General features: G+C 38.0%; 1 pseudogene; it reads right to left on the reverse strand.

The window, feature by feature from the left end:
* Nucleotides 1–2522: 2522 nt before the first annotated feature.
* Nucleotides 2523–4571, reverse strand: LOC26526413 (annotated as a pseudogene).
* Nucleotides 4572–10893: the final 6322 nt, after the last annotated feature.

Here is a 10893-nt window from a genome sequence, read left to right on the forward strand (position 1 = left end):
GTATATGGTTATTCTTGTTATTCAACTTGTGGTGCTTCCACGTACAAGCATTGCATCTGTCGTTTCACCTGTGCCAATCTAGCTTATTGCTGGGCTATGGTCTGGGCTACGGCTCCAGATATAATTTCTTGTCTGTAGTGTTATCTGTCGTAGTAGGAGGAAAGCCTTGTGTTTCTAAATCCCACCACTAATCCCAGCACTTTAGTCACTATCGTATTCGACTTTGATATTTCTATATTCACTTTCCCAACTCCTTGAGAATTGGTCGGCTTTCGAGACAACGAAATTACGTTGCGCAGGAAATAGAATGAAAGTTGACAAAGGTTTCACTAAAAAATAATTCTGTTGATTTTAATAAAATAAACATTTTTTGAGCCGTAGGAAATTAGTTTTTTTTGGGCTGTTTTTAACTTTTGCCTAATGTCCAGGCAGCGTTCTTCGGTCCCCGCGTGAAGAACCTTAATCGGTTTCTTTCGAGTGACCGAGTGTAGAGTCTTGTTTTACTCTACCGTTGCCCTTAGAACCAACTCTACCGTATCTCTGATTTTCTTGTATATTTTAAAGTACCGTGAGACAACGCTCCACCTGACCATTTGATGAGCGATTTTAATTTTGTAGTTATTTCTTAGTAAAGAGGTGATGGTCTCAGAATTGAAGGCGCTTTATTGTCGCAATATATTGTTCTGATTTTTGGGAACAAGTTTACTAGTTAAAGCAAAGGCCCTAGATATCCATTATCGATCGTTCTAGATTGCACTGGTAATACCACTGCGAATTTAGAGAACTTGTCGATACACGTTTGGAATTTCTTCTTATCGGTCGAAAAAATATCAACGTGCCACATCTAGCCTATGTAAGTAGGCATGGGCGTTTCCCCGAGCTCTTGCTTTTTTGGGTGCTTGCCATACTTCGCCTTGGTACAAACCCTGCAATTTACAACCAGCTCTTTCGTTAAGCTGTCCTATTTTATTAAACAATCAGTTTATTTTGGAAGCTTGCCCGAGTGGGCAAGTCGCAGCGTATCGCTTACATTACTTCAATTTTTACGACCTCTTTAAGCACTTTTAGAATATTGCTCTTGTCAGCGAAACTGATCATGTGGTGGGTTTTGCTACGAAACAACACTAAGCTTCGATTACGTTTGAAACGTGCATCTTCTAGAACAATCTGATTTCTGAAGCAGTTTAATGGTTGCTCTGTCACCTCGCCCGTGTATGTCAGCGAAAGCTCACCCTGAACAGTCGCAGCGTCAGACTGTGGCTCCCTTTGTAAGGCTTATAGTGGATTTTTGAGTTATGACCGTTGATATACACTTTCCATCTTCTTATCTTCGAATTCGGATTCCGATCAGACACAGTAAAGGTTGGTGGTCTGTATAAATGTTGATATCGCGAGTGCCGTACAGATAGTTCTGCAATTTCCCTAACGCCCACACTATGGCCAACAATGTCTTTCGTTCGTGGCATAGTGTGACTCATGTTGGCATCACATAGGCTCTTTAAAACCCAATCTATGTGCCTAGTATGGTCTTCTTCATTTAAAAAAAAAACACATTTTTAAGCTCCTTTACGGGCTTGATGTAGTTTTTCGTCGTGTCTATTAAAATTTGTAATTGCCTCCCATGCCACTGGCGTTCAATGAACGGCAGCCGGAAGCGTTCCCTAAAAAATATATCTGATCATTATCGTCGGATTCGTTATCTATTTCGGCGGTTCTGCACTCTTTGACGTCTTTGATCCGTCACGCGTGCAGATCCATGCCATTTCGCCCCTGGCATAGGCATACTGACCGCTTCCGAAGGCGGTGGGCTGCCTGTAATGTGCCCTAGTGGAGCCTCCATGGGCTCAGGTGACAGGGTAGGGCCATCGTTATGGACCGCATTATTTTGTGGGAACATATTTTTTTTCCTTGGCCTTCTTCGGCCTGCTATTTCTTCCCTGATTTTCCTGCGAACGGTTTTGGTGATTTCGCTGCCAGGAGGTGAATGCCTTTTCTTCCACAGCATACATTGTACGTAGCCGCAAATGCGGTGCGCTCCATGCTCGCCTTGGATTCCCTAGCCAATGCCAAGGCTGAGGGCAAATCCTTCCCTTGAGCTGGCTCTCAACGGTTTCATGATATCGGAAATGAACGCATAGAGTGCATAATTTCTGACCCCAGTATTGAACAGAGCAGCGCTGTCCGGTTCGTATGTCATAATGATTTTATTTGTCACTAGTGTCAACCGTTATTCTACCTTGTTGTAGTACTGCATCAAGCTAAGTGCTCCTTGTCTGACCGTCGTAGATTCTCTAGAATTTAATGCCCTTAGTGCATTGGGAAAGCAGTATGCAAACTTCCAGGCCTTAAGAACAATCACGCCTTTTAAATATATTAAATTATTGCCTAGTTACACAAAATAAAAAACTAGAGGGAAATGTTCACGACGTTTTAAGGATTATATTTAAATAAAATCGTAAGCTCCAATCACTCTAAACGCTGTTTCCAAGAAAGCTTGTATAACTATATACTATATATACTATCTAGTATATAACAATATAGTAGAGCCAAAATACTACGTCGAAGTCTTTTTTTTTTTTTTTTGGATTGGGATCGCATGTTATTGGTTCAGTGCGTTCGAAAAATATTACTACAAAGGTAATAGCAACAAAAAGTTTTCCTATAAAAATGCAACTTCTTTCCCATCTTCAAAACGCCATCCTCTCTGTCCCAAAACGCCATGGTCCAATAATTGGTTGAAATAGATACCAGTTTCCCATATAATTTTCCATAGCGTTTAAGAAACGAAGCTTGCCGGTCTGAAATTTTTTTCATCGGTATTTGTCAGAGAAAATGTTTTTCCCGTTTTATAAACAGTATGCACTTTATAACCTTGAACCCATTGCTGAATTGATGCGAATTGCACTTCATTAGTATGCAAATCGCATACCAAAACATTTCTACAAAAAAAATTTGGATAAATTCCTGAATTATCGTGCCGAATTGCAATTGCAGTTGGTATACAGAAAGGTTTTTGTTGTAATCGAATAGATATTGTACTATTCCTGTTGAATGTTCTAGACTGGGTCTTGAAATACTAATATATGCCTTGTTTGTTTTTGAAAATTTAAAGGAAAATATAATATTAGCTAATGAGCCAGCGTTTTATCTTCCCCCGAAAGTACACCTTAAAATAAGATCACCTCGGTAACATTTTCCACCTATTGGATATAGTTCAGTATATAACTTTTTATCCCAATGAAAAGTGGCTTGCATGCTATGAAATATATATATTATTCCAAATGATGATAAAGAGAAAAAGAATATTATTGTTTGATAACTATGTGCCAAGATATGCCGTTCCAAGTGGCATTTTAAATTCATTGGGACTGCAATTATTGGCATAGCATCTGCATCAAAGTCACTGATATAATTGCAACGACAATGTATTCCAAAATATAAACTTTTGTTCATTTCAGGCATGCAAGCAAAGTTTTGCCAACTTGGTTCAGGTCGATCATAATTCCAAATTCGACAACTACGTATGTGGTAAAAGTAAAAAAAGCTCCAGAGTGGTAAAAGTTATCCCAAGGTTCAGATAAATTAGCAGCGCGAAGATAAATATACACCGGTCGAGATTTCTCACAGCGATTCCTTAACAATAAAGTGGTTGGTTGTAGAACTCTAGCTCTCACTAGACAAGTAGAGCCTTCTCTTTCCATATCAATTAATTTTGGTATATTAGTCATCCGTATTAGTACGCAATAATCTATATCCGCTTGGGTAAAAGTAACTCCGAGAACTGAATGTCCATATAGCTCAGTTCGATACATACGAACTTCTAATGGAGTATACACACAATCATGAATGACGTTTTCGACATCTTCCTCAGGGTCGTCAAAGTCTATTTCACGATTAGAGAACTGTCGTGATGGCTCCTCATTTAATAGATCACCTGCCGAAAAATTCATTTTCAATTTTGAAATATATTGAAATGGTTCGGCAACCTCTTCAGATTTTTTCCAAATATTATTTATTGTATATGCATTAACTACGAGTACTTGAGTGTGGGACTCCTGCTCTGGATACCACCAATATGGGCTCTGCTTGTGACTTCGTATAGAAATAAGAACTTCGTCAGTTCGAAGTCGTCGTTTTAATTCTTCAAGAAGTTTGTCAGTAAAAACAAGCGTATGCATAGAGTCGGCAGATTCAAATTCTATGTTTCTATCTTGGTCTAAGTCAAAACTTTCCATACGCATAGTAAAAGTTGATCGCTCTATTAGTTTTGGACCTTCCTCAGGATGAAGACGGCGTGCTGTGCCCATTCCCATATAAAATAGACAGCTGCTTAACTTCCAATGAGCATGTAACCAGTTATTAATATACTCTAAACCTTGAGGTTTTAGAGTGGACATTTGTTCAAGTCTATTTCTAAAGTTATCAATGTTTAGACAGGATTGAGATTTTTTTGACTTTATTAACTTCGCTACTTGATATAATAATAAGAAAGCTTTTTGCCAATCTGCATATTCAAGCCAATGCCGTGCCTGAGATAGGGCTCCTTTTACAGTGTTATCTGAACCATCCATTTCCAATCGACGAACCTCTACAGTTATTGTAACGTCGTCACATACAGAAAAATGATCGCATATCTATTATAAGGGTAAGAAAAATATTTAAAACTTTGTTGGAATCATAACATTTTAATAGTCAAAGTATAATAATTAAAAATATAGATTATAATTAAAAGCATATGTGATAAAATCGTTAATTAAGCATCCAGTATCAGGACGGGATAAAGTCCTATTTAACTAGTTTAATATTCGGAGTTACAGTATATAGTGGCAAACAGTGCTACTTGGTATAAATTAGGAGGAGCTAGAAAATTCCTCCAAATGACTGCCTTCTGCCAGTTACTTAACAAATAAGCAGACGTAACAGATAGTGGAGAATATAAAATGGGCATCCACATCAAGGTACAAAGCTAGACCATGAAGCGAGCAAATGGTAAAACTAAAGACAAGAACTACCACGCTCTGTCGAATATGGGATTCCTCTGCTATATCCACAAGTGTTCTTATGTTCTGTTATGAACTATTTATCGTTCCGCGTTCTGCTCACTAGCTCGCCACGCCACAGACGCCAAAATCGAGGCTGCCACCGTGGCAGGTTGGGTGAAAGAGATGGCAGAGGGCTTGTTTCAAGTCCTGTGACATAAGCGGTGAGACAGACCGTTTTCCAACTGGTGGTTCGCCACACAGAATTTGGTTGGAATAATACACAAAATTAGAGAGCTAGCAGCTGCGACAAAAAAATAAAAAATAAAAGTTCTTTGGTGACTCCATAAAGTCAATTAGCTGCTTAATATTTATTAAATAAATATGTCATTTTTTTATATTATGTACCAGCTTTGCGGGTTATTATTTTGAGCTCTTTGATTGATATTTTCATAAGTGCAAATAGTAATTCTGTTAGACATTGCAAGTAAAAGAGTCTTCCGACTTCAAAGCGAATGGTCTTGTGACCATTGTGTCTTTATATCCGTTACTCGTAGAGTAAAATGGTGAACTATATTTTGTGAAAAGTATGTAACATTCAGAAGGAAACGTTTCCGACCATATAAAGTATATATATTCTTGATCAGGATCAATAGCCGAGTTGATCTGGCCATATCTGTCAATCCGTCCGTCTGTCCGTATAACCGTTTCCATTCTTAACAGCAATTATTACATATTAAATAAATATGTAATTTTTTTATATTATGTACTAGCTTTGAGGGTTATTATTTTGAGCTATTTGATTGATATTTACCAAGTTCAAATAGTAATTCTGCTAGACATTGCAAATAAAAGCTAGTCTTCTGACTTCAAAACGAATGGTCTTGTGACCATTGTGTCTTTATATCCTTTACTCGTAGAGTAAAATGGTGAACTATATTTTGTGAAAACTATGTAACATTCAGAAGGAATCGTTTCCGACCATATAAAGTATATATATTCTTGATCAGGATCGATAGCCGTGTTGATCTGGCCATGTCCGTCAATCCGTCTGTCTGTCCGTATAAACGCCTCCATTCTTAACAGCAATTAAGACTCCAAATCCCAACCTGGAGGGACGATCGTGTCTTTATATTATGTACATACCTGGAAAAACTTCACAGTTAAGTATCTCTGGCTTTAATCAAGTCTCTGTGAACACAATGGTATAGGATGCAATGGAAAGGCCATAAGAATTCAATACGCAAGCCTATTGTATTTTGATAGGAGATAATAATACTAGATGTTAGTTTATTGAAGAAGAGGATGAAGAAGTAGAAGGGGAGGCAGTGGTCTGGCCAGGTGATGGAAGTTTAGTTCCCAATTCCCCTTTTCTCCTATTTTTATATCAAATATCATTCAGCTATTTTATTCAGCTTTCATAGATGTTACGTCGCCGTATCAGTGCCCGTGTCCTGGAAGAGGACTAGGGACAAGAAAGAGGCATCCGATGTTCAGGCATGTAGTGACCAACTTAACTTTACACTGCAATAACTCTTCAAGACACCCTCGCCCTAAATTATAGCAGCTATTGTGTAACCCAAAAAGTGAGAGAATTGTCTTAGACCAATATGATCGTACGATGGTTTAAACCCAGTTCGCTCCAAGAAGAGGCAACGAGGCGACATAACCTTCAGCCAACAAGTTACGCAACCGGCCACCTGCCGAATGATAACTGGCCAAATATATTGGAAGGCTAGAGCTCGTCCAGATTATTCAGCTGTGTAGAAGACAATGATAAAAAACTTTATTATGAATTACCTATATTAAAATTAAACAAAATGCCACTCGAACGTCTAAAAAAAATAAGATCTGCATTTGACTAAAGATTGTATAATTTTATATTCAATTACCTATAACTATTTGCTTTTTACTTTACTTTTATATACTTTATTTTACTCACTAAATATAAACGAAAATGAAGAGTTACAAAATGACTAGGATAATATGCGTAGGTTAAAATTTGTTAGTTTGTAAAAGAGATTTAATGGAACCACTTACTAAACTGAATTTATATAAATGGAATTATGATTGAAGATATATTGCAAAAGAATGAATTGTGAATAAATAGATTTAATGGTTTGTCAAGTACTTATGTTGAACACTTTCTTAAATATGTGGTAGAGTTATTTTGAACTTGGCCAAGGGACAATGTAAATATTTTAAGTAGCATTGTCATGGTAGGGAGTGTAAAGACTTAGGGAATTATTAACATCCAAAATTCCCAATACTTATCAGAATCCGAAGCTTATCTTCACACGTGTCGGCGTGTATCAGTATTATCAATATAAAGCCATTTCTTTTATTAATCGATAGTCCAGTTTGGAATATTGTTTTTGAGTAAGACGCACTTATTAAAATGTAGTAGCGTTTCGTACTATCCTAAGCTAAAAGAACCCCGACCTACGGCGAGCTAGACCCGAGCATAGCAAGAGTGCGCATCCCTAGCGAAGGAAGTACAAGGTCCTCTTTATTAGTAATTACCACCCACTATTAAAAGACCAACTAGTTAAAAATCTGTCGAACTACGTACCCTACAGGCATTAGGTTGCCAGCGTAAGTTCGTCGTATTTGGTGGTGAGATATTGGTAAGCCTCACACCTCCCCAAGATAAAGAGAATAAATGTTAAACGTGGCTGTAAAAATAATTAAATTCGTACCGTTCTTCAGTCATCATTCCTCACTGCCCCACAAGTTTAGCTGGTAGCTTGATCGTAAAACGATCGGGCAATGTTTCGGAAACATTCCCTCCCCATCACACGTCCGTTTGCCAAAGAATCATCGCTGGCCGCGCAATACGATCCCCTTATGTCAAGGTTGTCCGTCAAACGTTATGTTATCATTTCTGGCCTACTCCACTTCTCCCCTCAGCACCACCCATGTGAAAATATTAACCTACTCATTTTGTTGTAGTTAAATTAATATTATTCCTTATTGGTTAATATATTGCTGGATTCTGCCACGAATAATACAAAACAATTAGATATATAGTTGCGTATTTGCGTAACCATACAAGGCCTAAACAAATATCTTTTTAGTTTTTCTACAGTTTTACTCATGCCTCTATGAGATGAACTTGGTGCATCATGAGCCTGAAACAATATATCGGGTACTAAAGCCAAAGGTATCCATAGTTTCCATGGATTTTCTTGCTTTATATCTGATACAAAAGTAGTTCTTTTGTAAATATATCCATCCCTGATTTGTAGATCGGGAAATCTTGATTGATTGTTAGATATTGTCTTTATTAAGTCCAAGTATTCCGTGGATTTGAAATGTGGGGAATCTACGTCAACTATGGGTCCATTTTGACAAAATTCATCGATGGCTGGGTCGTTCTGTCTGGATAAGGTGTCTACAACTACGTTCTGAGAACCACTACGATGTTTTATAGTGAAGGTAAGCGCTCTCAATTTCATTGACCATCGAGCTAACCTTCCTGATAAATCATTCTGCCGCATCAGCCATTGAAGGGCTGCATGGTCTGTTATGACTAGGGAATCCTGGCCTTCAATATAATTCCTTTTATTTATAATTCCTTTTATAACGGCAAGATATTCTAATTCGGAAACTGAATAGTTACGTTGCGCTTTGGACAATTTTTCGGACATATACGAAATCGGAAGTTCTACTCCATCTCGCTCCTGAACCATTACGCACCCAACACCAAAAGAGCTGGCGTCACACAACAAAATGAATTGCTTGGAAAAATCTGGTGTTATGAGAATTGGTGAGGCAGTAAGACATGATTTCAAGTTTTCAAACGCGGTTTGAGCCTCTTCGTTCCATTCAAGCGTATTCGTCTTTTTAAGAAGTTCCGTTAAAGGAAAACTAATAGTGGCAAAGTTTTCTACAAACCGTCAGTACCATCCCGCTTATCCCAGAAATCTTCGTAACTGCTTAATCGAAGTTGGTTGTTGAAATTCTACTATCGCTTTAACCTTATCTGGGTTGGTTCTTATTTGTCCATTCCCAATTATAAAATCGAGATATATGATTTCCTTCATCCAAATTTAGATTTGCTGACATTGATAGTGAGATTTGCTTTACGTAAGCATAAAGGTATCTCCTGTAGTAAAAGCATATGGGATTCGAAATCCTCAGGCAAATCTAATAAGTCGTCAAGATAAACAAATACTCTATTCCTAAGATGAGCTGGAATGACTCGATCCATAAGACGACAAAGAGTTTGGGCCGCTTTACAGAGTCCAAAGGGCATAATTTTATACTGATATAGCGGTCTATTCGGTATTGTAAACGCAGTGTATTGCTTAAAATTTTCGTCGTGCGGTATCTGCCAATATGCATGCTTCATGTCGATACCACTTATGAATTTAGCTGGTGGTACCGGCTAAAGATGCCGTCTATATCAGGTAGAGGATATGCGTCCCGCTGAGTAACCTTGTTTACCTCTCTAGAATCAAGACATAGACGGTTCTTGTCTCCTTTCTTCACTAACACGCAATTACTGCTCCAAGCACTAGTTGACTCTTCGATAACATATATAAGGCTAGCATGTTATCCACTTCAGCGAACATCAGCTTTTCAATGGCAGGTGAAACTGGCCAATGCCGTTGTTTAACAGGACTCGCATTTCCTACATCAATGCTATGTGTGGACAAGGTAGTACGACCTAAACCTTCGGAAGCAAAGGATGGAAATGTTTTTATTACTGTCTCCAGCCGAAGTCTTTCTCCTTCGTTCAGGTCATGATAAAGCATTATCTAATTTACCAAATATTTTTCTACGCTTATTATTGTAATTTTGAATTCTTATATGTAAAGGTATAAAGAAAAAATAAATGTCAGGCTGACCTAAAGGTTCTATCTCCTGAAATTCAAGGGCTTCACTGGTTGACTTGGTTCACTGGTTCTGAAGCTTCGGATGTATCTTGTTGCTCAGAGAAACATCCATTTGTTGGTTTCCCGGATTACAGTTTGGACAAGTCGGCTTGTACTTGTTTGGCCTTGTTTGTCACAATTCCAACAAGTGTTGGTATTTCGACGTTGAATTTGGTTTACCTCTTCACCTACTCTTACTAAACCTGTCTCCTCTTCTTCGGTGGTTAATTCTGCCACGCAGGAGCGATAGGGTTTTGGCTTAAACGTCTTGAGATTGTTATAAAACTGTTCATGCCTGCGCACTTCGTATCGGAGTTGTGCTCTGTTTGGGGATTTTAAGATGCAGCAACTCATGTAAGCTAGGCTTCGAATTTCTAACCAATAACTCAACTAATTGTGCTTCGGAAACTCAATTTTGCAGTCTGTCAATCAACCGTTCCATGGTTTCCTGGAAATCTTCAAATGCTTCATTTTCTCCTTGCATGCGTTTTCGGATTCCCTCCCAAATATCATAATCTGTCTCTATATCTTCGAATCACTTCCTAAATTCGCTACAAAATGTGTTCCAATCGAAATTTGGATTGTTTCGATGAAACTTCCAATACCAATCGCTTGCTTTTCCTGCAAACAGAAGGTACAAATGGTCACATAGAAGTCCATAATCATTACCTAGATTTTGTTTGGTAAGTGAGCATATCCTGTAAATGAATCCATCTATCCTGATGCTTGTTTTGCTACCATCGAACTTTAATCCCCATTTTTAAATGATTCCTGATACTTTTTCCGGGCTAACATATGAGCTTGCATTGCTCCTGTTTCCGCCTCTTTTTTCTTCTACATTATTGTCTAAGTTCTGAGAATACCGATTTTGATTGGAATCGTTCCTGCTCAAATCTGTATTTGGTTGGATATTTTCAGGTGTGGAATTTGTATGTGTGGACTGAGGTAATTGCAAGTTGTCCAAATGACTTTTAATAGATGTGTCTATAGTATTCCCTAAATAAGAGGTAAGGTAATCCATAAGTGGTCATAAG

Source organism: Drosophila erecta, unplaced genomic scaffold (assembly GCF_003286155.1).
Source record: "Drosophila erecta strain 14021-0224.00,06,07 unplaced genomic scaffold, DereRS2 tig00000439-arrow-arrow-pilon, whole genome shotgun sequence".
NCBI lineage: Eukaryota > Metazoa > Arthropoda > Insecta > Diptera > Drosophilidae > Drosophila > Drosophila erecta.